Genomic DNA, 18,773 nt, shown 5'->3' with positions numbered 1-18,773 from the left:
ACACATTTCACAACACTGTGTTGCTGGTAGGTTTCCTGGTGCTGGTGACCTCGAAACCCATCCTTGTTAGCTGGCACGCGGGTTCCAGCATCTCCCGGGACACCAGCTCATTATGCATTTGGAGCAAAGGGGTAACCTACCATGTCAGCACAACCAGTTCCTGTCCCAAGACCTGCCCAGGGGTCCCAGCGGCCTCCAGCATGAAGCCCCCATGCCCATGGGCTGCACAGCTGCCAGCCACAGCTAGCCCAGTGTCTCGCCTCGCTTGCCAGCAGGCAGTTACTTCACTTCGGAGAAATGGGTAAGAAAAGTAAACTATTTGATCTGCTTGACCATATATTAAGCAGATGCAGCTTTCCCCCTTTGCTTGCTATTTCTTAATCCAAATCATTTCACTGACATAGTTTATGCTACAGCCCAAAAAAGCAGTTGCATTGGCACAACTGAAGTGGAGAGTAGGAACGACCACAGTCTCTGCTGTCAGAAAAAATTTTGGCACCAAGCTTCCATCTCATGCATGAGAGACCAAGAGAGAGCCCAGGACAGCCTTTGGGATAATAACTTTGTGTGTGAGAGGCAGATAGGAGATAGAGTAGAGGGTGATGGGATACAAATAATACATTTTCTTATTCCACTTCTACAAAATGAAGCTTTAATTTAAATGTTTCAGCACTATAGCAATGGGAGGGGAAGTGCATTGGGGTATAAAACATATGAAATGTGTCATGGCAAAGAATAGCTGAGAAATGCCCAGCAATAACAGAACTTCAGCTTCACATCTGTTCTTAAATATGTAAAACAGCTAAAACTCCACTGGGCAGTTTCCACTGCCAAAGCTGGGTGTGCTGGACCTTATATTAAAACTGTTTTCTCTCCATAACCAGCTACTGAAGTTTCAAAGCAAAATGTGCTGTCCTTCACTTTGGTTTCCCACTGTCCTTTTGCTGCTCAGCGTCCCATATGGCACTGATGCTAGATGAGAAGCCATTTCACTGAAAGCTCTCTCTCCTCCTAAACAGAGAGAGCATCTCCTGCAGACACAGTGCCTATACAGCTCAGTGTCTTTGAAGACAGGAAAATGGCATCTTTTTTTTTCTTTGAAGCCTGGAATACAACCACCTTCCCGTTGGCCATGGTCTGAGACTAAGGCTTTGTAAACAAAACCCAAAGACGTCAGGAAGCTGCCTTTCTGCTGCCAGCATGAACATCACCTGCGGTGGGTTACCTCAGTCCGAATACCACCGTGCTGACAGCACCGCTGGGACACCTTCACTCACCTTGCAGCAGCATGTGCCTGGTCTCCAGCCAGCGCTCTGACAGCAGGCACAGGCGCAGGCACGCCAGCGTGCCCACAGCATCCTTCGCAAACCATTCAAACATGTGCAGGCTCTTTGATTTTGCAACTGTTTGCAGGCTTCTATGCTTTCATTGCATTTCTGAATGGTTTGTGATTGTTTCCCACTGGGCTCCAGAAGAATGGTGTGTGATCATGATTTGTGCTGTATCATTAGGTAACTGAAGGGATTGCACAGATAGAAGATCTGGGAGGGCAGAGCTTGGGGGGATGTGAGTTACTGTGGGGCAGTTTGGCTCTGGTGGCATTTGGAGGGTGACATGGGTCTGAAGAGAGAGTGCATCACAGAGCCAAGTGCAGCCACGTAAGGTGTCCACTCTGACCTTTCCTCCACCTCCCCAAAGCAGACAGCCAATCTGTCACATCTTGGAGAAATACGGATAAAAATACTGATATCTGTGTCTATGGATCCAAACAAGTGTTCTGCTTTTCCAGGCACCTTTCAATGCAATTTTTATTTCTCTTATATGGCAGGGAGGATGTTCAGGGCCGAAAGCCTCCCAGAACCAGGTTGCAAGAAGCGGCATGTACCGCCACATCTCTGCCCTTACCTCTCCAATATCCACCACGGAAAAGGACAGCGGTTGTGCCACTGTCACTGCTTATCAGCATCCCAGCACCGGGGAGAGACAAAGAGCACTGGAATTTACTTTAATCATCTCTAGCCATTGAGTGTGGTTGCAGAAAGTCAGACGTGATCAACCTCAGAGCACAAGTGATTGCTGTGATGCTTCTCCTTCGTCACATCAGAGGCAAAACAGAGGCTGTGTGTGGATCTGGCCAGTTCCTCTGGAAGCAGCGCTGGCTCACGATGGTGGGGCTTTCCTGCCTACAGCTCTTCCAGGAGCAGGCACTTGCATAGTTGGTTTGGTTTCTGCCCTACCAGTGTCCTCCACAACAGTTTTTGGTGCCCCACTGGGCAGTCCGTATAGTGGGGCAGGCCTTGGCAATGGGATTAACCCACTGGGTTCTGTAGAAATCACTCTTTAGTCATATGCAGATTAATAGAGACTGACACCATGTAATTAATTTTCTGTTACATGCAGAAAAAAAATACCTTATGGGATGCATTCCATTTCCTAGCCAAGCCTATAGGTCTAGCCTACCTATAGGTAGGACCTTCTCTCTCTGCAAGTTAAAACTATATGCTCCAGAACATGGAATTTAATTGAAATCTTTTAAGAAGAATCTCAAACTGGCAGGGGCATGGGCTTGAAATCATAGACCTGCACTTCTGCCTCTTTAGGGGATTCAGTGTGCCCATGGTGTTGACTGTGTACTTGGCTTTAGACATCTGGTTTATGCCAAATGCAACCTGCTCTGAGCTCACAAACATGGTCTGGGTGTGTAGGAACAAGCTAGAGATGAAGTCTGGCTCTCCATGCTCGCTGTCAACACATCTCCCAGGGTGGTATAAGTCACTAAATTTTTTTTCCTTTTTTTTGTCCTGGAGCAGTGGGTAATGTTTTCTTGGATAGAAAATCTTTCCAGCTAGCAGTGTCCAAAATCCAACTGTCAAACCATGGCTGAAACTATGGAAGGATCTGGTCTCAATGAAGGAGCTGAGAAGGAAAAAAGTGTCAGCATGGGGCAGAGAGGCAGCTTTTGGCACCCAGACCAGATGGGAAGATGCGGAGCAGTCTGGGGCCGAGGCAGGTGGCTGGGGTGATGTGGGCACATGCAGAGAGAAACAGGGAGGGGGGCTCATCCTTTCCACCGGCTGGCCGAGGGGCTCTGCAGATGGACAGGCAAAGGACAGGCTGCTATTTGCAAAAAAGCTGCAGTGGTGTATTAATGCAGAGAGTGTTCTTCTGCTTGAGGAGGCAAACATAAAAGGCAGACGAGCACTTTGGAAAAAAACCCTGTCATTTCAGAGTACTCCTGCTCCGCGGAAGCGTGAGGACTGGCACGCTTGACAGCAACTGACTGGAACTCTTCCCCGAGCCTGCCCAAGCCTTGTTGGGAGCATGATCAACTCATGCTGGGCTCGCCATGGTGGGGCAGGTGGGCTGCCATGCCATGCTGTGCCACCCCAAGCATGGGGCAGCGGGGGCGAGGGTCCCCAGCCCCAGCAAGGAGCAGCATGGGGGAGCAGCTCGGCAGCCTGTGCCACCTCTGACGGCCCTACAGCTAAAAGCTGCTCTCGCTTGCTGTTAGCACTTTTTAACAGCATTAATCTTTTAGGAAAAATTTGCAGTATTCTAAAGCACAGCCTGGGTAGCAAGTTAATTTTCTATGTTTAAACAGAATCATTTCACCTTTTCACTGTGAAGAGGCAGCAATGGTACCCCTTGCTGGGGATTTGATGATTTAAGCGCTGGGGCTAGGATGACGTTAATGGAAAACCTTCAACAGAGCTCTTTTCCTCTGCAAAATGAAGCTGAAATTTTCAAGTTTACACCACAGGGGTTTAAGTGTGCAACCCTTGTGCAAAGCACAAGGAAATGTGAGTCCACAGACATGCCACAACGCCCATCTCCTCCTGTAGGCACTGAGGAAGGGGGAGGATTTAGAAATAAGGTGCTGGGGGTGAGTGGGAGGAAAAGGGAGGGAAGGAAGGTAGATATATAGAGGTTATAATTACATAGAAATATTGCTGTTGAGGTAATTTTTTTCTAGAGAATACTGTAGAACTGGACGGGGAAAAAACCAATATGTTGTAAGCACTGCAGAGAATTAACAGAAAATTGCATCCTTGCTATAGGATGCTATAGACTCCTCTGAGACCAGGAAGACAATCTGGAGCAAGAAAGACTTATCCTCAGTGGAAGTGGTCAGGTTAGGGAACATTTAAACAAATTAGACATACACAGGCCCATGGGACCTCATGAGATGTACCCACAAGTGCTGAGGGGCTGGCCAATGTCATTGTGAGGCTACTCTCTATAATCTTTGAAAGGTCAGAGCAATCAGGAGAGATTCCTGAAGACTGGAAGAAAGCAAATGTTCCTCCTTCTTCAGGAAGGGCAACAAAAAGATTTGGGGAACTTTGGCAAAGAAGACCAACAGTACCCTGGCCTGCATTAGACAAAGTATTGCCAGGAGGTCAAGGGAGGTGGTCCCTCCCCTCTACTCAGCACTGGTGAGGCCAGACCTGGAGTGCTGTGTCCAGTTCTGGGCTCCCCAGTGCAAAAGAGACATAGACATACTGGAGAGAGTACAATGAAGGGCCATGAAGATGATTAAGGGACTGGAGCATCTCTTAAAGAAGGGAAGGCTGAGAGAGCTGGGACTATTCAGCCTGGAGAAAGGAAGACTCAGGGAGGATCTCACCATTATGTATAAATATCTGATGGGAGGATTTAAGGAAGATGGAGCCAAGCTCTTTACAGTGGTTCCTAGTGACAGGACAAGAGGCAATGGGCACAAGCTGAAATGCAAGAAATTCTATATAAACACACACAAAAAAATGCTTTACTGTGAGGGTGGTCAAACACTGGAGCAGGTTGCCCAGAGAGGTAGTGAAGTCTCCATCCTTGGAGACATTCAACATCAACTGGACACGGTCCTGAGCAACCTGCTCTAGTTGACCCTGCTTTGAGCAGGAGGTTGGACTGGATGATCTCCAGAGGTCCCTGCCAACCTTATCCTTCTGTGATTCCAATGTCACCCAGCTTCAAATTGTTAAGACTTTTATCTCTTCATTTGATTGTTAATAGAAGGACTTTTTTAGTGAATGACAGATGCGCTTTTTGTTGGTAAGAAACATCTGAAATACCAGACTTTATCAGCTCTCAGTCGAAACAAAAAAGTCTATAGATCTTCACAGGGATTAAACAATGCAGCTACTACATGTACCTAACAGGGCTTGAAAGAATTACCCTGGAATAGTGAGAATTTTGTAGGAAAATGACACAGAACAAATGATATCATTATTCTGGTTCATGCTTACAAAAGTAAGACCAAACCTTCTGGGAAGACTTTTTCAAATTCAGTTTTAGAGAGATCTGTGAAGGGATGGGAAAGGTTTCCCAGCTCGCCTGGGACTTCAGCAAAGCCCTTTCTAATCAACGGCCTCATGCTCCAGCCCTGGGAGAGAAGGCCAGGCAGGCCGTTTCAGAGCTTTGGTGCCTCTGAAGTGTGCTCCTGCAGAAGCAGCTATTCCACGTTAAAAATATGTAGTTTTTGCACAGCAGCTCACAGCCTCACACTGAGAGAAAGAAGCTGAGCTAAGGGAGGGAGGGCTGATGCCACGAGGTCTGTGGCAGGCAGAACAGATGCATAATTTCATGCTCAAAGAAATCACCTCCTTACACGAGCTGCCTCTGTTATCCCTCCCACCACTGTTGGTGGAATTTGTCTTTCTGGAAAGTGAGCCTACCACACAGAAAAACTAATTTATCTTCTCCTTTTATGAGATGTTTTTGCTGGCAGAGCCAGACACCTTCTTTGCTTTTCAAAGTTTTCCAACCACTGTGGTGGAACGTTTCTAAACGCCCTCCAGTAAAGCCCCTCAACGCAGTCGTTCCTTTGCTGGGAGCGTACGCCCCAACAGGGAGATGTGCTCGGCTTCATCAACCACTTGCATCCCAGCTGGTGCACTGCCGTGTACCCCGACAGCAGGACCACCTGCATCCCATGGTGCCAAGTGTAACTTCATGGAGCAGCGATGAGCAGGCTTGGCTGTGGTTCAGCTAAGCAGTAAATGTTTTTTGACAAGGAACAGCAGTGTGAAGTTTAGTCCTCTGTGCTGCTCTGAAGTCATCCAAAATTATGATCTACAGCATCTCCGCACCCACTGAGTTGCTACTCCTGGGAGCAGACCACCCAATCTGTATCTCGGCGTATTGCAGGCTGTCGTCCCTACGCACTAGGGGACGGAGAGCTTTCTAACCCGCTACCTTTGCCATTATCAAGGACTGTGTATGGCTAAACTCCATGCAGATAAAAGTTTTTTTTCTATTAATGCTGGGAAGAAACTCAAAATCAAGACAGGAGGTGGTGTTTTGCTGTCTTCTGACTGTCAGGATCTGCCCTCCTCCCTGCTGTTGAACGTGCAGAAGAGGGACAACATTTGTGCAGGACATGGACTTAATACCAGAATGGTATAAGGGATGCAGCAGTCCAGCACTGAATAAGCTGGCAGGTGAGTGAGAAAGTAGTCAGAGCCCAGGAATTATTTGCCTCAATAAAGAACATACTCAGGGCTTTTCCCAGCACAAGGGAGAGAGAAGAGTAAGGTTCAGAGGTAGGTGTGAGCAGGCCAAGAGGACGCAGGGACAGCACACAGCCCAGACCCTGATTTGGGTGCTTTTAGCATCATGAAAAGTGTGATGCAAAAGGCGGAGAAGCATGGGGAGTTTGCAGGGCAGTGCCTGCCCTAGGCTGCTGCTGGGCACCTGCGTTCCAGGGAGGCACCTTCTGCAGAGCAGCTCAGAGCCCCCGACCACAGAGGAAGCCACGGCTGCACCCGTCGGTTTGGCATATCCCTACCTCCCTGCCGGCGTCCTGTAAAATGAGTGGGTGGGTATGTACGGGGCGGTGGGGGCTTGCGGTGGTGCTGCCAGCAGAGCCTGGATGGCAAGGGGCAGCGGGGGCAGCCGACACGCTAGTGTGGGCACTCGCTCGGGCACACACCACAGACAGGGTACAGACGAGGCAACTGCTTGAAAGAGCACAGCACCGGTACATGCACACAGGGCAGAGCAGCAAGGGTACGGAGAAGGGGTGAACCACGGAGGACCCCGAGGACCTCAGCCCAGAGGGGAGTGGGGCTCCAGCTTGTAAAGCACTGGTGTTTCAGATAGGTGATGGATAAATGGCCTGTATTTATTCCGTACGAAGCTAATTATTTACAAAGGTTAAGCTTCACATTTACAGACTGCAGTCTCACAAGCCGCCCCTTCAAGTCTCACCGGATCAAAAAAAAGAGCCTGTCTGAAAGGCAGAGGGCGTTTTTATTGTGGGCTGTCCCACGGCACATTCACGAAGCAACCGTCTTCCATGATGGAAAAATGTCTCTTGTTTTGAACTGAGGTGGATGATGAGAAAGTTAAATCACTGCAACCTGTTTTGAAATCCAGGTGCTCATAGCCTGTTGATCCTCAACCCGAGTCCATCAGCCATGCCTGCTTTCAGGCATATGGCTCTCTTAGGCTTGGTGCAGTATGGAGTCACTCGCGTGCTGACAGCAACCATCCGCCTGCCTTTGCTCACTGGTTTTGAAATACAAGTGAAATTTCTTCAGGCTGTGTAAATGCCTTAAAAGGAAGAAAACAGAATTAGCACACTTTTCATGCTGTCTGTGTATGAAGGGACTTCTCCCTCCAGTGTTATACCAAGAGAAAACGTGCTGTGTGTTATATCCCTAACAGGGTTGAGCAGCACAGAAACACTCTCATGGACTTTGCAGAGGAGATGGGCAAAGGAGGGAATCAGACCCTTTCCATGTTAACAGATTTATTCACTTCCCTGGGCCAGAATTTCCATTTCCAGGGAGAAAGGGAGTGCTTTGCCCAGGGTTTTGGAATTGGAGCAAAACCCAGGTGCACCACAGCAATCAGAGTTTCCTCTCTCCCTTACTGGAAAGTTGGGGGTGATTTTCTCTGCCAACAGAAAGCAGAGCAGCCAGCTCTCCCATCCCTAGGGGCTTGGGATGATTTGGGGAATGCCTCTGCCCGGGGGGTCCCCTGGGGAGGAGCAGCGGGGGAGGATGCTGAGAAGGTCTCTGTGAGACACGGCGTGTACCCTAAAACTTCCTGATAGAGCAAAAGACATTTTAAAATTCCCCAACCGGAGCTGCAGCTTGTTCGAGCATTGAAGCATAATTGCTCCCAGCTCCGATGTCACATTGGATGAGTACAGAGCTTTCCACATTACCTTTTCTACAGCTAGAAGAGTGAAAGCTGCAAGGTCCGTGCTATTGCACAAGAAGGACTCGCTTACGCAGGGGGATTTCCCAACGAGGAGTGCAGCCTGCTTAGCCCAACCCTGCGAGAAGCTCTCTGCGTCACGGGATGCTGTGTGGGCATGAGGCATGGTACAGCGATGGTGGGGGTGGTTGCCTTGGGAATAAAGCCCACGTCAGTCTTTTTCGGATTGAAACATAAAGAAAACATAAGTTATTAGAAACTGGTCTGTTATTTACTGCTGACAGGCTGCAAGAGCTCATAAAAGCAGAAGAAACCAAGCTTGTAGTTTCCTGGGGTCATGAAACAGAGGCGCAGGGGAAGTGCGGGCTTTGTCTGGGTCACTTTTATGGTCCCTCTGCCAGGGGTGATCACTGCGTGGCTGCCCAAATGCGTGTGCCTGCGCGAGGGGGCAATGCAGGAGCAGGAGCAAGGGGAGGGCAGCTCCCTCCGTGGCAGCCGCAGCTGAAAGGCTGTGCCAAGCTCAGCTGAAAGGGCCTGCAAAACTCAGCAAAAGGGGGTACAGAACTCAGCTAAAGGGTCTGCGAATCGCAGCTGAAAGGGTGTGCAAAGCTGAGGCCTTCCAGCAGCTACAGGCAGAACTCGCTCAGCAAAGCGCTTGCACAAGTTTCTTTCCAGAGGCATGGGGAAATCTAATGGTCTCCAACGTTTTCTTGTCTTAGCCTGTGCTGAGCCACTGGAGCACATACGTATTTTGCTGTTGACAGTTTTCACTAAAGAATGAAGTGGTGTAGCCACAGTCACTCCCTGGTATCGCTAGAATTGCATGGGGTTAGGCTGCAGCAGAATTTAATCCAAATATTTTCAATTTCACTGATTATGCGTAAATTCCCCTACTCTGTCTCCATTGATTATCTATGCCCAAAAAGTGAGATTGAATTTGCCTTCTATCAGCTAGGTAAATACGCTAAAAAAAGGCTTTCAGGCAACTTACAGGACTATTGTCACAGCTGATCCACATTAATAGTTTAACAGCCTTGAGCTTGCTCTTGATTCAACATCTGACCTTGCTAAGGAGGAAAACACTACAGTCCCCCTGAGTTGTAACAGAGTGTAAACCTCAATACATTTTCCTCGTTATAAAGAGGAGCTTGTTTCTGGAAATGGTACCAGTAGGATAGGCTGTTACATCCCAACAAGAAGCTTTCACATAGATGTGTACAAAATGCCTTAGAACTGTGAGAGAGGAACAAGAAAACTTTCATGAATAACTGAGAAATCCAGCCTTGAACTTCAGGGGGTTTTGAGCATCTTCTCAGCTGCATCCTTAGTGCCAATGGAGAAAATCAAGGGGGACCTCATTTCTCTTATTTTTTATAGGAATCGGACCAAACCCAACACTTTTAAAAAGTAGACTTATTTAAATTAGCGCATTAAATAGATGCATATAAAAATAGTCTAATATGATAGTAATTATTACACTATCCAAATCTAAATACAATCTTTAAGCCTGACAGTCAAAGTGTATGTGGTAAAGCCTTATCAAAAGATGTTTTTTCATCCTATCATGCTACTCTTTATTCTGGTATTACAGATATTTGAATGGGAAGATTAGAGTGTTGCTCATGACCTATACTCCTTTTTTTCTACTTTCAACAACAAACAGTAGTGTCAGTGTTAAACAAGATTATAATATCTTGTTTAATTAAAAACATCACCATTATTGAACATTTGACATAGTCAGCCATGCTTTTATCACAGCACCGAGCTACTTGTTGGATCAGGTTTCCAGATGACTTCCCATCCTTCCAGATATACACTGGCTCATTTACAGAAACAAAGACCAGACTGGAATGGATGACTGGCTCACCGGACATACTGGCCATTCATCACAGCGTGATGCTTCAACAGAAGACATGCTCTGTTTCTTCTTCCCAGCATAAACTGCTGGGTAATTGATTTTTCAGTGATTTTTCAAAGATGCCGAAAAAATTTGGGATTCAACACTGGAGCCCTTTGAAAAATCCAGGTTGTGTTTATATGCTTCTCTGTGTCAGAACATGGTGTTCTGCTCTGTGTTTGCATGCATTTCATGTAAGAGCACAGTAGCAGAGATCAAAATCCCCTTCCATTATTATTCTTTATGCTTTTATTCATAATCAAGAACAATCAAGATCCTCAGCTAGTGACCTCTGTTGAAAGCCATTGAGCTACAGATACTTACACAAACACTGGCTAGGGCTTCAGCCCTACGAGAAGAGAAATCTGACCTTTAGGCAGGTAGACAGAACTTCCCTGGCTTTTTTTAAATTAAGCCTCACCAGCAATAAAAAAGTAGATGAAATTGAATTCTCATGATGAAGCTGAAATAAAAATATCAGAGTTACCACCCACTTCCCTTCTGAATTGTGTTGCAACTTAAAATCTTTGATTGCACATATTGTTATTTCAAATTTATTATCACCTGACTTGGTATCTTTCCTGTATGAGACAGATTTGCATAAGCTAATTAACTGAACGCTGGAGAAAAGAATCGCTATAAATGGCTAGTTCTGATAGAGGGAGGAGAACAGTCTCATAAAAGTCCACACTGTGCTAATAAACATGCCAAGAAAAAGTATGATCATCAGACAACATCATGTCCAGCCATCAGGATTTATTTCCTTCTTTCCAGAGGGAACAAAAAAGGGTGGACAGTCTGGTCTTGGAACACTGCCTCCAACTGCTTCAGAAATCTATTCAGCTCTCAAGATATGGGACTAACAGAGTAATTTTTTTCCTTGAACATGCGTGGTGTGGAACCTAAAAAAGTACTGGGTTTGGCTGTAATGTTTGTCACAATGTATATTCTATCGATGCCGTAAGGCATTGCACATTTCTCCCACTGGTATGACAAGAAGCTGACAGTTTCAAGGAGATGCATCGTTTGGGAAAGAGTTATTCTCCCCAAAACAGGAAGGCACAATATGTGCCTCAGCTTCTCCTAGCTATAGAGCAGTATTAGCTGTACTGCTGCTGTTTGTGTAAGTAATGGTGACAGAGGACCAGAGGGACAAACCTGGAAACTAGAGCCTGAGGTGCTTGCATGGGCACGTGCAAAGACACGCCATGCTCCAAAGGGTGCATGATACCATCCAAACCTACCAAACAAAAGCAGTCCCAGGTCCCTCCCTTGGAACACTCACATAGGGAAAGAGATAAAAGCTTGGTTCTTCACCTTTAATAACCAGAGGCTTTCCTTGAAAGAAGAGGCATCAGGGGAGAGCTGGTAGACTCCCACAAGAAGACATGTCGTCATGATGTGCAATGGAGTGTCCAATAAAACATTGTAATGCATTACACAAAATTATGTCCCAGACAACTTCATCTCCTGCCAATTTGCAAAGCCTGTATTTACTGAAAAGGTAAACCCCAAACTGACAGGTGAACAGGTCTCTGCAGCATTATTACAGACATTACAAGGCACAGGGCTGAAAGAGAAGTCTTGAGCTAACCAAGTTACCTGCCAATTTCCCCTGACTCTTAAGTGCATGAAATGTCTACATGAACATTAAACTGCTGTCAGGAACTCATGCTGGAACAGCATGACTGAGTATTTCTAAGGGCTTTCTCCTTGACACAGACCCAGACTTTAATCACAGAGCTTGGGTAAAGAGTAAATGAGCTGTTTAATCTGAAAAATTAAACCTCCTCACATACAGTGTCCAGCTATGCCAGCTAGACAGCAAGTATTTGACAGCAAACTGTTTATAGCCTACCTCTGCCAGGGGAACAATTTAAGTAGTATCAGAATAGGGTTTTTCCTGTCATGCTTCCCATTCCCAGACTTCTTTGTAAAGTCTGCAAACAGAGATGCCAACATACCCCATTCTGACCTACATAGCAAACAACTGGGCTTGTGTTCCTGCTGTGTTATCACCGAAATGAATCATTGTCGCATCTCCTCAATGGCCTGGCAAGATGGAGAGTTTTCTGCTGGGAAGTGTCAGTTGAATCCCGCACCTACTGCTCTCATGACACCAACTGCATATTTTGTGTTTATCACAGAAAAGAAAAACACCCAGCAGAAAAAGGCTTAGCTTTAAATTTTGCTCTTTGCCAGGACAAACATGGGAGCAAGTGAAGCACAACTCTGAAAGCTCTAGCTTATTAAACTCCAGGGAAGAAAAAAAAAATCAGTTCATCAATCTTTTTTAAAAAACAGAATAAAGATGCTAGATAAAAATGTGTCATCCCCCGCCAACAACATAAATTGCACAAATCTGAGGAATAGAAGTGGCCATGCTATAACATCATTGTCCGCTCCTTCTGAATCTGAGAAGAATTTTAGTGTTGTGTCCTGTTGTTATTGGAGTCGGGAGGATAAAAACTTGACGGGAATGGGGCATGAGGATGACAAACCTTTCTTTGGTTTCTCAGGCTTCACAAGTCCCTGGGTCGGCTTGGCAATGAAAGGTCCCCACTGAATCAGAAAGATTAACTCCAAGGGAAGGCATCCCTACTGGGAGTGAGCAGCTGGCGGTAGTTAATATTTATAGTCTTCTCCTGCAATGGTGGGTAGGGTCTAAAAAAGTGTAGGAAATTTGGACTAGGTGTCTTTGAATCAAGTCTACATTAACCTATGTGATCTGAAGCTTCTCTCTCACCAGCATTTGGAGCATAAAATCCTATCACTTATGCCTAACTGCCACATACTTGTAACCCTATACATGTGGGATAAAATTTAATTAAGACAAACTGAGACACCCATATTCTCCCTTTATAATTTATGAGGATAAAAGGCAAGTTTTTTGCCAGGGCAGGGTTCAGGAACTTCACATATCCTGCTAGAAAAAATTCCTTCTCTCCCCATTAAGAGATATCTTTCAGAGTTTGTCAGACATCCAAAATATTATTTCTGCTCTCTTCATTAGAAACCATGTTTTGTAAGCGACAGAGACGTACTCTTCACAGACCACCATTTACTTAAACAAATTATTAATCATAAAGTGATGTCGGAATGCAAGAAATGCTACATCTCCAACCATGACTCAATGGCACTTGGTTTGACCTTTGTTTTGTTTGGAAAATCCCCAAAGTTAAAAACCTCTGCTGGGTGAGTTGAAGCTGGCTGACAATCAGGTTGGCTTTCTCAGGGTTTTGTTTTCTTGCTTTTTTTTTGGTGAGCTCTTTAGACATAGTTCCCTGGACACTGAGGGGTTCAGAGATCAACAGTTCAAAACCATTGCTGTATGAAACGCATCCTCATTTCACTATGCAACAAACCTCTGCCCGCACCTGAGGAAGGAAAGCGCCAGGTATTTTATTCTTTATCTCATCAAAGACTTCAACAGCACAATGGAACAGCAACTTACTGAACAAATACAGATATCTTTCACTTTAACTCCTAGAAGAAATATAAAATTAATCGCTGCAAAACATTTGAATGATTGAAAATACTGTGTACAGTAAAAAGGGGAACTAAAATCATACAGCCTAAGTGGGAGAAGTGTGAAAGTCTGTTGCTATCTGTAAGCATTTGCATTTTTAGGATAACTGAAAATGATAATATTCCACATTCCTAAGCCAACTGCAGTGCAAACCCTTTTAAACGTGGATTTTAGTGCAGAACTGTAATAGCTAAGGTCTTTAGTGTCTCAGCAAAACAGATCACGGTCATTTCAAAGAAGACCTTACTTTGCAAGCTCAGATATCAAGCAATTATAGCAAACCCTCTTTTGAAAGGTGTCCAAAGATAATTTTCAAAAGGAAGAAGCATGAATCACCTAAAGATCCACAGAACAATTCTCTATATTGTATTTTTGGAGTCACAAAATCTCTGACTCTCATTTCACAATGGAGTCAGTAATGCTTCTTTTTTATTTACTGCAGTGGCTAAATACTCACCCTCTCATATACTGGATATTGTAATTTCCATTCAGTATGCTCTCCCAAATCCCATCCTTCATAAAAGTAGTGCACCACTGAGAGGACTACAGAAAATTAAGGGAGGAAAATTGGTTCAAAGAGACAAGGCAGTGTTCCTTGTTATTGCTGGATTGTTATATGTATTACTTTCCACTATATAATTATTTTTGATAATTAATCTAATAGTAATTAACACTTATCTAACTACTTGAAATATGAAGCCTTTATGTATTCTCCCAGCTCTTCTCACATCCTGAAAATCTCTAGCAATAGCTCCTAGAGAAGGACATTAGAAAATGAAACTTAAGATGTAAATATTCAGAAAGAATTTAAATAATACTGCTTTTCAACCTAACAATCCACCTTCTAACATATGTACCTTTTCTCTGCAGGAAAGCAGAGTTTTGCCTGTGTCCAACATGAGAAAAAGCAATACAGAATTATGGGAATTCTTCCATCCCATCGAGTCAGCAACACAAAAGGGAGGCTATGCCTTAGTAATTCGTGGGGCTTTTACCTCCCCCGTCAGGCTGCGAGGATAATACTTAGAAGACATATTCTGGGAGTTGTTCCATGCAAGATTCCTGTATGGGGCTGCACTGTTTACATTGACTACAAATCTGTATGCCCAAGAGAGCTCAGCATGGGAACAAAAACCTATCTCTGAAGTCTTCCTGTGAAACAAATTGAACATAGTTTTCCCCCTAACAACAGGGGAAATCAGAAATAATTCTGAAGGGTAAAGTGTCTCTCAAAAAATTTGAAGAGAACTTCTGCTTTCTAATACTGCAGACTGTGTTAAACAAGTCTCTTAAATGAACAGACTTCCTAAAAATACATGCTCAGTATAGGTGAGGCCCATCAAGTCTAGCTAATTGATCCCTCTACAAGCCACAGAAAAGGCAGTATGGAGACTCAGTCCACATAAGAAATTAAGCAGTTGAAAAGTTACATTGCAATGTGAGAGCCATGTTTTAAAAACTACCCATTTCTTGAATGCAGCTGTATTCACTGTTGCTCCACAAAATACTATGGACCAAATGAAATACTATTTTTTTACAGATCAGATCAGATCCGATCAGATCAGATATGATGAAAAGACAATGGGGACAGGGAAAAGAAGCAAGAAGGTCCTGAAAAAGAAAGCAAAACAACCTTCTACTTAAAGAAAGTACGAGAAACAGGTCTGCAAAAGCAGTGGATCAAGACTTTCAACTAAGAGGATTTATGGAAGAAGAGATTTTATCTCCAGGCACAGGTTAGCCTTGTATAAATTCTAACCCTTGTTTTAAAGAAACTGACCCCAAATTACCCATGACGTTTAGAAAAATTTTGTACTAGAAGAGAACCTTGTCGTAATTTTGCGATAAGCAAGACAAAGCATTTGGAAGAGAGAGCTTTCCAGTGAATAGGATGATTTCACTTTGAAAAACTTCCTAATTGTTGATTCATCAGATCTCCAGAGCAGCCTAGGCTGGAAATCCTAAACTTGCTTCAGTTGAACTTGGCATGGACCTTTAACTAGTTCGTTGGCAAAATTATTTAAACAAAGGTTCTTTGTCTATCTTTCCTTTTTCCAAAGATACAAAATTGCATCAAGTAAAGCATAGCCCGTACCCCCCAGAGAGTATAAATGAAACTGAACTTAGAAATAAATCTGCAAGAACGAAGACGTCGTGTTGTAAGAACAGGTTTCCTCAATGACCACAGACCCAGCATGAGCATGGAGTGCAGCTACGTTGCAGTCGAGAGCCCAACTTCTCTGGACCCAGAAGTAACAGTGCACCGGCAACGTGCCAAATCCAAGCTGACAAGCTCTGCTGGGCAGCAGAGTCCTGTTCCACACTAGTGCATGTGTGGAAGCAACAAAGTCCTGGAGACACTGTGTCTCTAGAACTTTGTTGCTTCCAGACCTGCCCGAGTGTCTCTACATGGTGTTATGTGCTTCTCTGCAGAAGCACCAGCACAGCTAAAGCTAGCTCAGATGTTTCCACCATGCTCCCCTGCAGCAGCACAAATGTATTTTCTGCTGCTTTTCTGCGATGCCAATCTGGTACTCACGATCTCTTATTTTCCTGCAGATCCTTTTAGAATTTAATTTTTAGGCAGGTTTTTAATGTCATGGGGACTTTGTAAGCTGGATAAGAGCAGTGGCCATATCAAGGGTTTCAGCTAGGAACAATAAGGGAGGACAATTATAACCCACAGTTAAGTGAGGCAGCAGTGGACAGGGATTGAGAGCAAAGGATACAGGGTGATGGGAACAAGAGGGACCTACTGAAAAATAAAAAAAGGATGAACAGGTAACCACCCCAAATGTACAGATACAAATGTGTGGCAGTTTGGAGAACAAGCAGGGGGAACTAAAGCCCCTCATGCTGTTAGTACAGCACTGTTGGAATAACAGATATGGTGGAAATGCTCACATGTGGTGGAAGCACTGTGAAGGATGGATACAAGCTCCTCAGGAAAGACAGGGAAGGAAGAAGGTTAGTCTTGGGGGGGGCTCTTTACATGAAGGACCAGCCTGAACATTTGTGATGGATGGTAGTCTGATTGGATTGTGCGTCATGATCAGAAAAGAAGCCATTAAGAGTGACAAGGATGTGGCAGTGTATTACAGACCAGCCCATCAGGGTGATGAGGGCAGTCAAGCATTGAAACAGGTTGTCCGGAGAGGTTGTGCAGTCTCCATCCTTTGAGTTTTTCAAGGCCTGACTAGATAAAGCCCTGAGGAACCTGGTCAGATCTCACAGCTGATACTGCTTGAGGAGGCAGCTGGACTAGGTCCAGAGGTCTCTCCCAACCTGAATTATGCTGTGATCCAAAGAGTAAAGAACAGAATCCCAGGCAGGAACTGTAATTTTGAAATTGAGGCAGAGGAACAGAGCATCTGCTACCAGCCAAGAAGTCTGTTTTGTGACTGTGTCTTAGCCACGAACATCACACACAGATGCTTACCCAGCAGCCAGCTGTAGACGAAGGCTGCAGATTCCCAGGAAGCCACAGAGGAATGATGGCACAGTGGCAGTTGCAGCAGAACCCATTCCTGCAACTAGTGAGCATCAAACATTTAGGGGGGAAAAAAAAAATATCCCTGGCAACAAATGTTAACTTGAAGTTATTGTCCCAAAGAACATTTTCTCAGGGCAAGGAACTTTAAAATGTTTCAGTTTCCCTAACCAGTTAAGAGCCAGGGAATGTGAGACTGCACTAAAAAGTATTCCCAGCGAGGGGAAGGGGCAGAAGGGCAAAAACGTGTTTAATTCACTGATGTTCCCTACACATGGCCTCCCCAACAGTCCTACCCTACTATGTAGCATATCAGCGCCAAGTCCAAGAAGCAACTAAAACTTACTGCCTCACTCTTGCCGAGACACTGTTTACATGGTTTTGGACCATATGAACGAGCTCTCAAATCCACTGTCACCATAGTCCTTTCTTCACAAACATCCAACCCTTGTGTTTACTGACAGAACCATACTGCTGTTTCTAACCATCTTCAATGTGATAAGGCTGCTGCCCTCAGGAAATTATAATCACACCATTTCTCTTGATTTGCTAAATACACCCCCTCAAATCTTGGTCATCCTCTTCTCTGTCTGGTTCTCTTCACACAGGTGGCTTCAGTTTCACCAGTGTCACACAGCTCTTCTCCCAGACACAGCTTATGCTCTAGGGAAGCTTACGGTCAGCTCTCCACCCCCAGCTAGCAGCCTCCTCTGTGAAAGCTGCCCATCGGGCTTATTTGTATCATCAACGATAGCTGTTCCTCAAAGTCTCTAGGCTTCACTCAGCGGCTGGCCTTCAGCTCCCTGGACTTGCAGACATCTGAAACAATCACTTGTGCATTTCCATTGCTACAACACTGCTTTTGGTGTCTTTCTTTTCAGAAATTGGCCTGCAGCCATGACAAGGGTTCAGAACTACTCCCCAAAGGGACAGGCAGTCTAAACAGAAAAGTGATGCTGAAAGACACTGCATGTGCAGTAACCATGTTCTGCCCTGCCTTTTAAGGAATACTAAGCAGCTTCAACACCTATACACATTTACAAATAAAGCATGTGCTTCAGGGTGGCTCAACAGTAGAACCAAATTACAAAGTTTATTAGTATTTGACAAGTGTCCTGTGTCTACGTGTCAAAATTTTTATAAAATCTTTCCTATCTATGTCAGAGTGAACCACTGTGAATGTAATACAAGTAGGTCAGTTCTGCTGTATGCTCCTGTCCCTGATAAGCCATTTTCTTACTACTGCACTGCAGTATTACCCATTTTGTTTAGCTGGAAAAAAGAAAACTCACAAGTACTCGAGTACCGCCCTAATCTTCAAAAAGCTTCAAAGTCTACTGCTGGAGAAACAGGAGAAAATGTACCTCTAGGTTCTGTAAAGATTAAGGTAGCAATGGACTCCTTACAGCATCAGTGCCAAGCTTGCTATCAAAGGCTTTGGGTTAGCACCAATAACAAGTTACAATAAACTTCATACCAGCCTCCAAAAAGAAGTTCACACACCAGCACCAGGATTTAGGTACAAAACTAAGTCTGAAATTCAAGGCTCAGTCTTGAAGAAGTTTATACGAGAATTAATTCCTGTGACCAAGATAATGACTATGTGAGTCATTGTTCAAGAAAACATTTCTAAATCAGAAATGGACACATATGAATATTATTTCAAATTCCAAATAAACTAATACAGAATT

Source organism: Haliaeetus leucocephalus, unplaced genomic scaffold (assembly GCF_000737465.1).
Source record: "Haliaeetus leucocephalus isolate CR32 unplaced genomic scaffold, Haliaeetus_leucocephalus-4.0 Scaffold0, whole genome shotgun sequence".
Taxonomy (NCBI): domain Eukaryota; kingdom Metazoa; phylum Chordata; class Aves; order Accipitriformes; family Accipitridae; genus Haliaeetus; species Haliaeetus leucocephalus.
Note: the sequence above shows the minus strand (reverse complement) of the source record.